The following is a 15,000-nucleotide window of genomic DNA, read 5'->3' as shown; positions in this document are numbered from 1 at the left end:
CTGTTGTCCAATCAAGACCTAAAATCCCTAATAATAAACCAAAATCCCCCACGTGATTAGTTACAAATGCCTTTTGACAAGCATTTGCCGCACTAGGTCGAGTGAACCAAAAACCTATTAATAGATAAGAACACATTCCAACCAATTCCCAAAAAATATAAATTTGGATCAAATTCGAACTAGTAACTAATCCCAACATTGACGTATTGAACAAACTCATATATGCAAAAAATCTCAAATATCCTTGATCGTGAGACATATAATTGTCACTATAAATAAGAACCATAATTCCAACCGTCGTGATTAATATTGACATAATACAAGTAAGTGGATCGATCAAGTAGCCCAACTCTAAAGAAAAAGCATTATTGATAGTCCAAGACCATACATATTGATAGATATAACTACTATTTATTTGATCAATAGATAGATAAACGGAAAAAATCATAACTATACTTAACAATAAAATACTCGAAAAAGACCACATACGTCGAAGGTTTTTGGTTGCGGTCAGAAAAAGTAGAAGTCCCACTCCTATTAAGATAGGAATTGGAAGTGAGATGAAATGTATGATCCATGAATATTGATACGTATATTCCATAAAAAAAATATATTTAATTCCTAATTAATTTTTCTGATTCACCCGCTCTTATCTCTTTTCAAAAGGATCAGTTAATAAAAAATTTGAATATCCAAAACTGAAATCTAATTTTCTTTTTCTAGTCTAAATTATTCTTAATTTTTTTTTTTGCTAAATACTTAAAATATTTCAAGTAGTAACTTAGAATTGTTCAAATAAGATGATCCACTAAAACTATTAATGAACCCACCTATTTATTTTAAGTCAATTTTTTGACAATATAGAAACTGCGAATTTTCTTTATTATTATTATTTAGTATGCATTACAAAAATTTCCCGCTATAGAGAAAGAAGGAATAATTAGACGAAAAACACTATTTAATTTTGCTATCAATCATAAAAGCCCGTCTACAAGTGGATCTAGTAAAATAAGACTTCTTTGTATTAAATTCGTTTATTATGCATCATTAAACAATTCATTTTTTTTTTACAAAATAACATTTTATATATATTTTTTTTTGTTTCTAATCGAATAATTTTCCATTTTGATAGCTATATTAGGAGTATACTATAATTTATAGAAAAAATGGATAATAAATAGTAAAGAACAATTCCTTTTGAACACTAGATGTCTTTCACATCCAATTATAGTAATGAATAATCAATTCTAATTTTTTAATGGCAGTTCCAAAAGAATTCACTTCTATATCAAAAAACGGATTCGGAAAAATATTTGGAAAAGCAAAGGGTATCGAGCAGCGTTGAAAGCTTTTTCGCTATCACAATCTATTTCAACAAGGAAGTCACAAAGTTTTGTTTCTGACAAAAATCAACTAAATAATGAAAGATTGGAAGAATCAGAATCAGTTTAACTCAAAAGTCGAGTAGAAGTTCGTTAATAATTTTGATTATTTAAATAAAAAAAATTATGTTATAAAAATTTATTATTATATATTATTATATAAATAATAAATAATTGAATAATGTAATGTAAATTTATTAAAAAAAATTATCACTAAAAAATATAGATTCAAATAAAAATAAACCTTTTTTTTATCAAAGCAATTATTGGAATTTCCTAATGTTTTGAGCGGATGAATATGAAATTCCTTTTTTTCGGGTATGTAAAAAAAATAAGAAATCTTTTGTTTACTCAATTATAAAATATAAAATGGTATTTTTTTCTTGTTCAAAGAATCAAAAGAAATACACGGGTTGACCTTTCTTTTTCATATCTTTGTTTTATCAATTTCGGGATGGGGAAAATAAGAATCCCCATCGCCCCAATAAACGAAAAAGTTTTTATTGATTTTTTATTTTATTATATATTTTCTATATTCTAAAATATAGAAAGTATATAATATCTAATCAAATAGTAAACTGAAATTCTTTATTAAAAATTTAATGAGATGGACGTTAAAATGATGACATTAGTGGATTAAGTTAAAACCGTATTTTTTCATTCTATGAACCCTTATTTCTTTTCTTGAAATCATTATTACTATTGTAGAATATATCCCGTCGAATACATAATTAAATTGGTTTGTAAAATCCTCTAAAATCAAACTATTATTAAATTAATAAAAATCATTCTAATTATATTTTTTCATTCTCGACGAGTGAATAATAATAGGTTATTATGATTTCGAGAAAGCCGCTATGGTGAAATCGGTAGACACGCTGCTCTTAGGAAGCAGTGCTAGAGCATCTCGGTTCGAGTCCGAGTAGCGGCATGCCATTTTATATTATAAAACAAGTTCTATAATATAATTAATTCACGTCCCCGATATTAATTCAAATAATTGAATTGAGGGACCTTTTGAAATTTTTTTTATGATATTTTCAACTTTAGAGCATATATTAACTCATATATCTTTTTCGGTCATTTCAACTGTCATTACAATTCATTTGATAACCTTATTAGTCGATGAAACCGTAGGACTCTATGCTTCGTCAGAAAAGGGTATGATAGCTACTTTTTTTTGTATAACAGGATTATTAGTTACTCATTGGATTTATTTGAGGCATTATGAATCATTACTATTTCTTTCATGGGGTTTCTCCATTATTCATCTATTTACGTATTTAAAAAAATATAAAAACCATTTAAGTGTAAGCGCAATAACTGCACCAAGTACGATTTTTACCCAAGGTTTTGCTACTTCAGGTTTTTTAACTGAAATGCATCAATCCCCACTATTAGTTCCCGCTCTCCAATCTCATTGGTTAATGATGCACGTAAGTATGATGGTATTGGGTTATGCATCTCTTTTATGTGGATCATTATTTTCAGTAGCTCTTATAGTGATTACATTTCAAAACTCTATAAGAATTTTTGGTAAAAACAATCATTTATTAAATGCGTTATTTTCCTTTGATGAGATCCAATACATGAACGAAGAGAACAATGTTTTAAGAAACACTTATTTTTTTTCTTATAAAAATTATTATAAGTCTCAACTGATTCAACAATTAGATCATTGGAGTTATCGTATTATTAGTCTAGGGTTTATCTTTTTAAGCATAGGTATTCTTTCAGGGGCCGTATGGGCTAATGAGACATGGGGATCTTATTGGAATTGGGATCCAAAAGAAACTTGGGCATTTATTACTTGGACCATATTCGCAATTTATTTACATACGCGAACAAATAAAAATTTTGAAGGTGTAAATTCTGCAATTGTGGCCTCTATGGGTTTTCTTATAATTTGGATATGCTATTTTGGGGTCAATCTATTAGGGATAGGGCTACATAGTTATGGTTCATTTACATTAACATCTAATTGAATGAATTCAAGAAAGGGCCTGACGAACACAAACACGGGAGAGTATAGATAAGAAAACTGTGTGTAAGACATCGAGAACCCTTTGAATCACTACATTACTTGATTCAAATGGTTCTCACAAAACCCAAATGTATGAGGAAGTCCAATTCTTTTTTTTATTTAACTTAAAATTAAGAAAAAAGACTTCTTTTTTTATTGTGCAACGAACGATTAAAAAAAAATTCTTAATTATTATATTATTGCTGTTTTATTTTTTTTCCGAAAACTATCTAGCAAAATAATTAGATAAAAGAGCTTCGACCTTGTCAACTGATAGTGAGAAAACAAAATCTGGATAAATACCAATACCTATGACAGGTATAAGGATAGAGATCGCAACAAACAACTCTCGTGGTCCCGAATCAAAAAAATAAGAATTTTTAATATTAAAAAGCTTGTATCCATAGAACATCTGGCGTAACATAGATAATAAATAAATGGGAGTTAATATGATTCCAATTGCCATTACCAAAGTAATTAGTATTTTTGTCATTAAAAGATATTTTTGGCTGGTAATTATTCCAAAAAAGACTATTAATTCTGCAACAAAACCGCTCATACCCGGCAATGCAAGGGAAGCCATCGATAAGATACTAAAAGTCGTGAATATTTTTGGAATTGGAATAGCCATTCCGCCCATTTCATCGAGATAAACAAGATGTATTCTATCATAACTTGTTCCCGCCAAGAAAAAAAACCGAGCGCCAATAAATCCATGAGAGATTATTTGTAAAATAGCTCCATTGAGTCCCAATTATGAAACCCATATGAGAGACGGAGGAATAAGCTATTCTTTTTTTTAAATTACGTTGACCCAAAGATGTTGAAGCTACATAGATTATTTGAATTATGCCTACTATGATCAACCAGGGTGAAAAAATAGAATGGGGGTGGGGTAATAATTCCATATTGATCCAAACCAATCCATGCTCCCATTTTTAATAAGATTCCAGCTATAAGCATACAAGTACTGTAATGTGCCTCTCCGTGGGTATCTGGTAACCATGTATGTAAGGGTATAATCGGTGATTTGACAGCAAAAGCAATAAGAAATCCGATATAGAATATTATTTCCAGTGCTATAGGATACGATTGATTAGCCGATGTTTCAAAATTTAAAGTTGGTTCATTAGAACCGTATAAACCAATACCTAGAACTCCCATTAATAAAAAAATGGAACCTCCCACAGTGTACAAAATAAACTTTGTAGCTGAATACAACTGTTTCTTTCCTCCCCACATCGATAGAAGTAGATAAACGGGAATTAATTCTAACTCCCACATGATAAAAAATAGTAAAAGGTCTCGAGCAGAAAATGATCCTATTTGACCGCTATACATTGCTAACATTAGAAAATGGAATAATCGGGAATCTCGAGTAACTGGTCAAGCCGCTAAAGTAGCTAAAGTGGTGATAAACCCGGTCAGTAAAATGGGTCCTATGGAAAGTCCATCAATTCTCAATCTCAAGTAAAAATCCAAAAAAGGGATCCATTTATAATCCTCTGTCAGTTGGATTAATGGATCGTCTAATTCGAAATGATAACAAAATGCATAGGTTGTTAGAAGGAGCTCGAGTACACAGATACATATCGTATACCATCTCATTACTTTATTTCCTCTATGAGGGAAAAAGAAAAGTAATAAACCCGCAAATATTGGAAAAACTACAACTGTTGTTAACCAAGGAAAATAATTCGTAGTAAAAACAAGATACACTTGGACTAAAAAAACCCATGTTCGAAAATGAAATAAAAAAAAATATATATATGTATATTTATTTTCGAGCACGAGTTTTTGTCGGTAAAAAAGAAATCAAATGGATTCAATGGGCCTTTTCGAGAACGTATCAATAAGCTAGACCCATGCTTCGAGTTGTTTCATGCCATAAATAAACGCGAACACTCAAGAAATCCGTCGGACAGGCAGATTCACATCTCTTACAACCAACACAGTCTCCTGTTCTTGGAGCCGAAGCTATTTGCTTAGCTTTACATCCGCCCCAAGGTATCATTTCTAATACATCTGTGGGGCAAGCTCGAACACATTGAGTACACCCTATACATGTATCATAAATCTTTACTGAATGTGACATTGGATCTAGAATTATTTTTTAAGACTATAAATTTTCGATCGAGTAAATTTGTAAATGAATTATATATTTAGATACCAGATGAGTCAATAATTGATCAGAATTTTTATAATCAATCTACTTTCAGATTAATATATTTAGATACCAGATGAGTCAATAATTGATCAGAATTTTTATAATCAATCTACTTTCAGATTAACTCATGCGATAGGACCAAGATACTTTGATTTTTTACGTTTTCGCAAACATGGTCATGGATTACGTATCATACAGATAATTTGACTTGATGAATATCAGAATTTATCCGATAAATAAATACTACTTATTCAACAAATTCGATTGATTGATACGAGTTGATTTTCTGTTACGATAAATTGACGAAACAATAGCTGGGCCAATAGCTGCTTCAGCGGCTGCAATAGCTATAACAAAAATTGAGAAAATATTCCCTTTTAATTGGCGACTATCAAAAAAATCAGAAAATGTTACGAAATTCATATTAACTGCATTCAGTATAAGCTCAAGACACATAAGGGCCCTAACCATATTTCGGCTCGTGATCAATCCATAGATACCGATAGAAAATAAATAGGCACTTAGAATAAGTACATGTTCGAGCATGATTGACCAACTCCTTATCAATTCCGATTCATTTCAATATGAACAAAAATGTAATAGATTCAATTCAATTGACAAAAAAAAAGTACAGAACAAGGGAATATATTGGTAATCGATCGAATAAAAGAATTTTTATTTTAGACAGAAACAATCTTCAAATAGAATTGAAGGGGAATGTGTGCGATAACATAGAACAAAGTTTAATTTATGCTATTTCTAACTAAAGATTTATTACTGGCGAGCCACGGCAATTGCGCCGATCAAAGCAGCTAAAAGGATGATCGAAATTAGTTCAAATGGAAGAAAAAAATATGTTGATAAATGAATTCCAATTTGTTGACTATTACTTATTAAATCTGGCTCTAGAATCTGGTTTGATCTTGTAGTCCAAATAATCCCATACCATGACGTATCTAGAATGTGGTTTGATCTTGTAGTCCAAATAATCCCATACCATGACGTATCTACAATAATAGTCATCAGTGAAACAAAAATACTTGTACAAACTAGAAAAATAACTCCATTCCCAACGTCCAAAGATTCAAATCTTTGGAATATTCTGAACCCTTCATGAACATCACAACAAATATGATTAAAACATTTATAGCTCTCACCTAAATAAGGAGTTGCCCGTCAGCTACAAACTGGGCGTTTTCTAAAATATAGAATAAGGATATAGAAACAAGAACCAGTTCCAACTAAAAAACAGAATAAATGGAGTTATTAAATAATAGTACTCCCATACTTCCTAAAATAAGACCGGATCCCAACAAGACTACAAGAAAATCATGTATTGGTCAAGGCAAATCCATTATATGTAGTAAAAAAAGAGGAAAAAATCTAAATGTTTTTCATGACCTTATTGAGGAAAAAAAATGGATAATCAATTCCTAATTAAATCTTAAGGGGTGTGAATTAATGTAGGTACAGTTATTGTATTAGTATTAATCTTAGTCTTGATCTGAAAGAGTATAGTAGATTGAAACTGCATATTTGGAAGTATATAGTTTCAATCTAAATTAAGTTGCAATTCTCATGAATCAATCGTTTGTATTTGTAGGTAGTGATCAAACAAACGAAACGAAAGAAACCTCATTTCTTTAGATCAAAAGGGAACCTTAGTAATTTCCAATTACTCTTTAATCAAGCGATTTACTTATTTTAGACTTCAATTTGAGGCGAGTTCAGAATTGTTCTAATTGTATAATCATCAACTACTAACATTGGTAAACGACATAAAGAAATTTGATTATAATTCAATTCGTGACGATCATAAGTAGAAAGTTTATATTCTTCAGTCATTGATAAACAATTTGTTGGACAATATTCAACGCAGTTACCCCAAAATATACAGATCCCGAAATCAATACTGTAATTAAGCAATCGTTTCTTTCGAATATCCGTTTCCAGTTTCCAATCAACAACGGGGAGATCTATAGGACATACACGAACACATACTTCACAAGCAATGCATTTATCAAATTCAAAATGGATTCGACCGCAGAAACGCTCTGATGCTAATTTTTTGTAAGGATATTGAATAGCTACAGGCAAATGATTTGCATGGGATAAAGTAATCATGAAACCCTAACCAATGTACCTTGCAGCTCGTACGGTTTGTTGACCATAATTCATGACCAGTTACCATAGGGAACATATTGTAATATCTCTAAAGAATTTTATGTTTGTTTCTTTCTCTTTGAGCAAGTCGTGAATATAGAATATGGTATTCCTTTACAGTGAAAAGAGTTGAAAGGAAATGATTAATAATAGATTACCAAGAGATATAGGTAAAAGAAATTTCCATCCAAGATTTAATAGTTGGTCTATTCTTAGTCACGGTAAAGTCCATCTTGTTGCTATAGAAATGAACCAGAATAAATAAGTTTTAGCTAATGTAATAAAGATACTAATTATCATTCCAAAGACTTCATACGCTTCATTTATTTCAAAAAGTTCATAATCGAATATGTATGAAATAAAGATATCCCAACCACCCAAGTATAGAACCGTTACAAATAACGAAGAAACTAATAGATTTAGATAGGAAGCAACATAAAATAAACCAAATTTGATACCCAAATACTCGGTTTTTAACCCGCTACTAATTCTTCTTTCGCTTCTGGTAAATCAAAAGGTAATCTCTCGCATTCTGCTAAGGAAGAAATTAAAAAAATAACAAACCCTATAGGTTGACGCCACAAATTCCACCCCCAAAAACCATACTTTGATTGAGCCTCAACTATATCAACTGTACTCGAACTGTTAGATAATCATAGTCGATAATAACATCACTGTTCTCATCGCTATTACAGAACCGTACATGAGATTTTCACCTCATACGGCTCCTTGAGGGCCATAAATAAATCTAAGGAGCGTGTCGGGATTATTTATCTTAATATGTCTTTTTTGTAGAAGAGTATAGGATAAAAATCTATCGTGTGGCCCCCAATTAACCCAATAGAATTCTGTCTGTTCTAATAATAAAGAAAAAAGGTACTTCTGAATTGATCTCATCCTTTAATAAAAAAAAATTCTTTGTTGAGTAATAACTTAATTCTTCACTAAAATACTATTTATTATAAATATCAATAACCCATCGTTTTCACTTACGAAAAAAACAAATTGGCTATTCCATTAGTTCATGAATTCGGACACGAATTCTATCTCTATGAATAGGGAGATAGGAAAGAAATGAATATAGGAATAGATGGAGATAAGAAACAATACAAAAGATCTCTTTTTTTGTTGTAATTGGATTCTTTCAATTTTTTTATTTCGTTCCTATTCTTCTTTATGAGAAAAATGGGACTTACTAAATAAGGGATTATTTGGTTTGGGATAGTTATTTATTTAATGGGTGGATAGGCCCATACTCTGGATCGGAATAGTGGGGAGTACTGCCGGATGATTTCTACAAACTTAAAGTCCAATTCGTATTCTTTTTATATTATGCATTTTGCAAAAATGTCCTCTCTTTTAGATAATTTGGAAAATCTCCATTACTAATCCTTTGTATATCTTGGTGTTTCTAACCATCCATTCATTTTTGCTCAATCAGCCATGTTATGGCAATACATATATGTTAGTACATCCAAATAATAGTGAAAATTCGATCCGATTGATCTTTTGAGTCCGCTTCAAGACAAGATAACTAGTCAACCAATCTTGGGATAAAGGCTCTCTTGCGCCTATGTTTATTTCGTTTAACTCTTATAACATAGAAAATGAGACTCAATATTATAACTATCTGATTTAGTTCATTAATCCAAATAATGAATATAAAAATGAAGATATCTATTCATCACCCATTTTCTCAAAAAAGTGGGGAGAAGTTTATGTCTCAACGAATCACAAGAGATATTGATAATACACATAGAGTTAATGGTATTTCATAACTAATTGATTGAGCAGCAGCTCGTAGACCACCTAAAAAGGAATATTTATTATTGGATCCATGTCCTGACATAAGAAGGTCAATGGGAGCAACACTTGAAATGACAATCCATGAAAAAACACCGATCTGCAGATATGCTAAAACAAGGCGATAACTAAAAGGAATTACGGAATAGCTTAGTAAAATTGATATGACTGCTATGGATGGTCCGATACTGAATAAACGCGTATCCTCTGGATGGAAGCATATTTTATTTAAAAAGTAGTTTTGTGTCATCTGCTAAAGCTTGAAGAACTCCCAAAGGACCAACATATTCAGGTCCAATACGTTGTTGTATCCCGGATATTTCTCTTTCTAACCATACAATTACTAGTACGCCGATTGTGATTTCCAATACAGTAGTCAAAATAGGGACAAGCACCCATAGAATTCCATAGACTTCTTTTAAAAATTCCAATCTCGAAAAAGAATTGATATTTTGGACTTGTGATGTATCAATTATCATTTTAACGATCAACTTCTCCCATAATGATATTTATGCTACCTAGTATTGTCATAATATCAGCCAATTTCATTCTTTTAACTAACTGCGGAAGAATTTGCAAATTGATAAAACATGGCGGGCGAATTCTCCATCTCCAAGGAAAACCACCCTGATCCCCTATCAAAAAAATGCCCAATTCCCCTTTTGGGGCTTCGACTATCACATAAAGTTCTTGTTTCGCCAATTCAAAAGTTGGCGAAGGTTATTTTACTAATGAATCGATAGTCAAAATCATTCCATTCCGGAGTGTCCTCGATCAAAAGATCGTATTTCTAAATTTTCATAAAGTCCCCTTGGAATTCCTTCCAAAGCTTGTTGAATAATTTTTATGGATTCCATCATCTCACCAAGTGTGACTAAATAACGAGCTAATGAATCTCCTTCTTTTTGCCACTAAACTTCCCAATCAAATTCGTCATAACACTCATAATGATCAACTTTACGAAGATCCCATGTTATTCCGAAAGCTCGTAGCATTGGTCCTGATAACCCCCAATTTATTACCTCTTCTCCAGAAATAATGCCTACTCCCTCAACTAGTTCTAAAAAAATAGGATTTTGTGTAATAAGTTTTTGATATTCAGCAACCGCTGTCAAAAAATAATCGCAGAAATCTAAATATTTATCTATCCATCCATGAGGTAGAACAGCCGCGACTCCCCCGATATGAAAATAATTATGCATCATTCTCATACCGGTGGCTGCTTCGAATAGATCATATACTAATTCTCTTTCTCTGAAAATATAGAAGAAGGGAGTCTGTGTGCCAATATCCGCCATAAAAGGGCCAAGCCATAGTAGATGAGAAGCTATATGACTCAATTCCAACATAATTACTCTGATATAGCTGGCTCTTTTAGGTACTTGAATATTTCCCAACAGTTCTGGACCATTTACCGTTATTGCTTCTGTAAACATAGTAGCTAAATAATCCCAACGTGTTACATAAGGTAGATATTGTATAATTGTTCGATTTTCTGCAATTTTTTTCATCCCTCTTTGTAAATAACCCAATATTGGTTCAGAGTCAATAACATCTTCACCATCCATGCATTGATGGGTGGTGAGGTCCCCTATTGATTATCATGAGGTCTTTTCTTGTAGTTGGTCCATTCATAAGTTTTACTCGATTCAACTTTCCATGAATTGCTGAAAATGTAAATAAGTTCATAAAAATTCAAGATCTAATAAATCAAATAATCAAAAATTACTTTTAAAATTAGAGTTTTTGACTCCCGAATATCCAATTGATTAATTAGTTCTTTATAACGCATTTTATTTATCTTTAATAAATAAGAAAGTAATCGTTGGCATTTTCCGAAAATTTTAAGTAGACCTCTCTAAGATAAATAGTCTTTTTTGTGTAATTTCAAATGGGAAGTAAGTCTTCTTATCTTATTGGTGAAACTGACTACTTGAAATTCAAAGGATCCTCCATTTTCTTTTCTTTCTTCTTGCCAAATAACTGAGCTGAATGAATTTTTTACCATAAAATGAAATCTCCTTAGCCTCCTTTTTTTATTGTTTTATAAATTATTATTGATCAGTAATAATAATGTTACTAATTTGAATTTGATATACACAATAATCTTAATTTGATTACGAATTTCTATTCTTTTTTTTTAATAAAATTTTGCAATCCAATTTTTTAAAATTGGATTCAGATAGGTATACAAAAGGCTGGTATATTTCTGCACGCACAAAAAATATTTATACTTAAAACTTCAATTAAAAATGAAATAAGAATATTTTAAAAATTTATTTCTAAATCGAATAGAGACGCCCTTGAATTAAATTAATATCATCTATCAGAATCTAGAATCTAAGACAGTGCCATATGTGTATTTCTTTGTCTTCATATACCATATAAGGTACGGCCAATATAGGAAAAATGTAGCATTCATATGTGTATTTCTTTGTCTTCATATACCATATAAGGTACGGCCAATATAGGAAAAATGTAGCATTAACGAATTTTCAATTGTGGATACATATGGATCCTTAGCATACTAAAACGACTGCTATTATTGGTATCAAACCAATAACGATTCATACAAGCTAAATCTTCTAATCGATAATTGGGCCACAAAAAGAACTTGAATTTATTTAGTTTATTTTTATATCTATCAAGATGTTTGCTTCTTTTATCTAAAACTTGATCATGAGTTTTTACCTTATTTGCATTGTAAAATCCTGTATTTCTATGGATATCATTTCTATTCCCAGAATTGAAACAAATTAGAATTCTGAACTCTCTACGACCTCTAGGGGATAAGATATTTTCCGGAACAAGCAAATCATAATGATTGCTGGTTCTATTTTCATTGTTTTTTGATGTATTGCAATAGATTCAGGAAAACTCTTCTTATAAGGATAACTTTTTTCTTGATATCTTTGATTAATTCGGTACTTATTCTTATGAACTAATGAAATACCTATGGTTTGAGATATATTAAATTGTCCATCATTTTCTATGAACAGGTACGATAATAAATATTCCGCCTTTTAAGAATTCTTTATGAAACTAGAACTCTTTGGGAACTATCAGCATCTCCAGATTTATTTCTCCTCTTTCGATAGAGGATATAGTAATTTTTATGGGATTTATCTGTCTAAGCAGGAGACAATATGGGTTGATGTTATTCATCAGTTTGCGAGTTAAGGAATTCTCTCATCTCAATTGAAAAAGAAAAGAGTGGTTTAGGAAGGAATCAAACAAGGCTTCCATGTTTTTCTTGAATTTTTTTTTCTAAGTTTTTTCTGCTTATGTGTAATTTTTTTCAAGATCTTTTCTTGGTTTGATAAAAATGAGTTACTATTCTTTTCGTCCACAACTTCCTTTTTTTCTTTATTTTCATTTTCTAATTCAAGAGGTTCTTTGCTGATTAGAGGAGATCCTTTTTTCTTTGCAATTAGTTTTTCATTTTGACTAATAATGAAATTTTCATTCAAATTTAAAAGAAGTGATTTGATTGGTATGATTCACTGATTAATCTTATATGTATTATAAAGTATAAAAAATTCTAGAAAGAACCAAAGTTACAGATTTGATATGGAAGGACTTAAGTATTTCTTCATTCATTCTCATCCAATCAAAAACAAAAAAGATTTTTTTTTATTGTTCAATGGGTTGATTTCTTGATTCATTGTGAGATAATTAAAATCTTTCTTATCCATGTTTTCAATTAGTTGAAAATTATTACCCCCAATTTTAGTATTTTTATTACTATTAATATAAATCCCGGCTCTAATATTGGCCTTATTTTTAAGATCAAAATGCATTCTCCAATCAAAATATTTTCTATCCAGATTTTTTCCCGATCTATAATATAATTATCTATTAGATAATTATTGATAGGGATATCGGTTAGTATATCAAAAAATTTCCATTGTGCTTATACAAACTTTCTTGATTATTTTTTACTTGTACTGTTAATTCATAAATAGATGAATCTTCATTATCTTCATAATTAATGGATTTATATGATAAAAGATCATATCTATATTTTTTTAGAATATTATCGTTTTTATTTTGTAATGAGTAGTGGGTTTCAAAATCATTTTGTTTTTTTGTAATCAATTAATTTGTTTTGTTCATATGAATAACATTGTTTAAAATCTTTATTTTTGACCATACTATCTTTCTTTACTCTATTTCGCCATTTGTGTGGGAATAATTTTGCCTATCTAATTGGATATAAATCATAGTGATAATGACCTCTATGTTAACCAATTTTGTGGAAATTCTCTTTCTGATAATTGAATACCATTATAGGTGCATTTTATATGCATTTCCTTCTGGAATTTTTTCCAATTTTTTCCAATCCTTGTACCAGTCAGTACCTTCAAATAATAGTATACAGATAATATTTTTAGCTATTATCAATGAGGGTATCACAATATATTTTCTAATAAATGAGTGAGCTACCAACAAACAACCTCTTATTACTTGACCAAGTACTGCCTTATCCCAGGTTTCTTATCTTTCTATACATGTTTGTTTCTCTTCCTCCTTGGCTCTTCTTATCATCACCGCTTTAGTTTTATTTTTCTTTTGCTTTTCCTGTGTATTATCCGAAATAGTCAATTTTGTGTTTTTCGATATCTAAGGTCTAAAAGCGTTTTTATTATTCCGGGAATATCAAAAGAAGACAAAACATCTTTGGCTTGTCTGTAAGAAAAAAGATAAGAACGTATAGTTGCTTGAAGCTGTTTGCAAATATCTTTTAAGTCTTTGACAACGCATAGAGCCTTTAATTACGTCTCGACGAAAATCCGATAGTTGGGAATACCGTAGCAAAACAATTTCGTCTGATGATTCGTCAGAATCATCAGTATTTGTGATATCAATATCGTGGTTTGTGATATCAATATCTTGATTTGTGATATCAATATCAATATCTGGATCTTCAGAGTTTAGATTGTCGGTAAAAATTACGACACGTTTGGCTTTTCTTGAACGAATTTGATGATCTTGCGCCGTCTTTTTTTTGTCTTCTTCGTCTTCTTCGTCTTTGTCTTCTTCGTCTTCTTTTTCTTGTTCTTCTTCTTTCTCCCGGCGTTCTAACTCGTCGATTAATTTGTATGACCATCGAGGAACTTCTTTATGGATTTCTCTTAGTCCAATCGAGTTTTGAGGACTTGCTTTATCGTTGTCAGGGGTTATAATTGCATCGAATAAAAATTTGAAATATTTTATTCGATCTTCTGACTCAATTTTATCTTCAATTTGTGGGTAATTAGTATTAAGAAAGATAGTATGAATCTTATTTGTCCAAACGTTCTCACTATCATTTTTTCTAGAAGTTTCATTTATCATTGAGAATGAAAAAAAATTGATTCGTCTGCGGTAAGGTCCGCTCAACAAAGGATCATATGTTTTTGGTAAATAGTCGTTTTCAGTTTCATCATTACATAATTGAGTCCTTTTTTCCAGTACATCCC

General features: G+C 30.7%; 2 pseudogenes; both read right to left on the bottom strand.

Annotated features, from left to right (window-relative positions):
* Positions 1-11,822: 11,822 nt before the first annotated feature.
* LOC111471768 lies at positions 11,823-13,691 on the bottom strand (annotated as a pseudogene).
* Positions 13,459-15,000, bottom strand: part of LOC111471751 — a 3,205-nt pseudogene continuing 1,663 nt past the window's right edge.

The sequence above is a fragment of the Cucurbita maxima genome, unplaced genomic scaffold, assembly GCF_002738345.1.
Source record: "Cucurbita maxima cultivar Rimu unplaced genomic scaffold, Cmax_1.0 Cma_Scf00057, whole genome shotgun sequence".
Taxonomy (NCBI): domain Eukaryota; kingdom Viridiplantae; phylum Streptophyta; class Magnoliopsida; order Cucurbitales; family Cucurbitaceae; genus Cucurbita; species Cucurbita maxima.
This window is presented reverse-complemented; position numbering and strand designations above follow the sequence as displayed.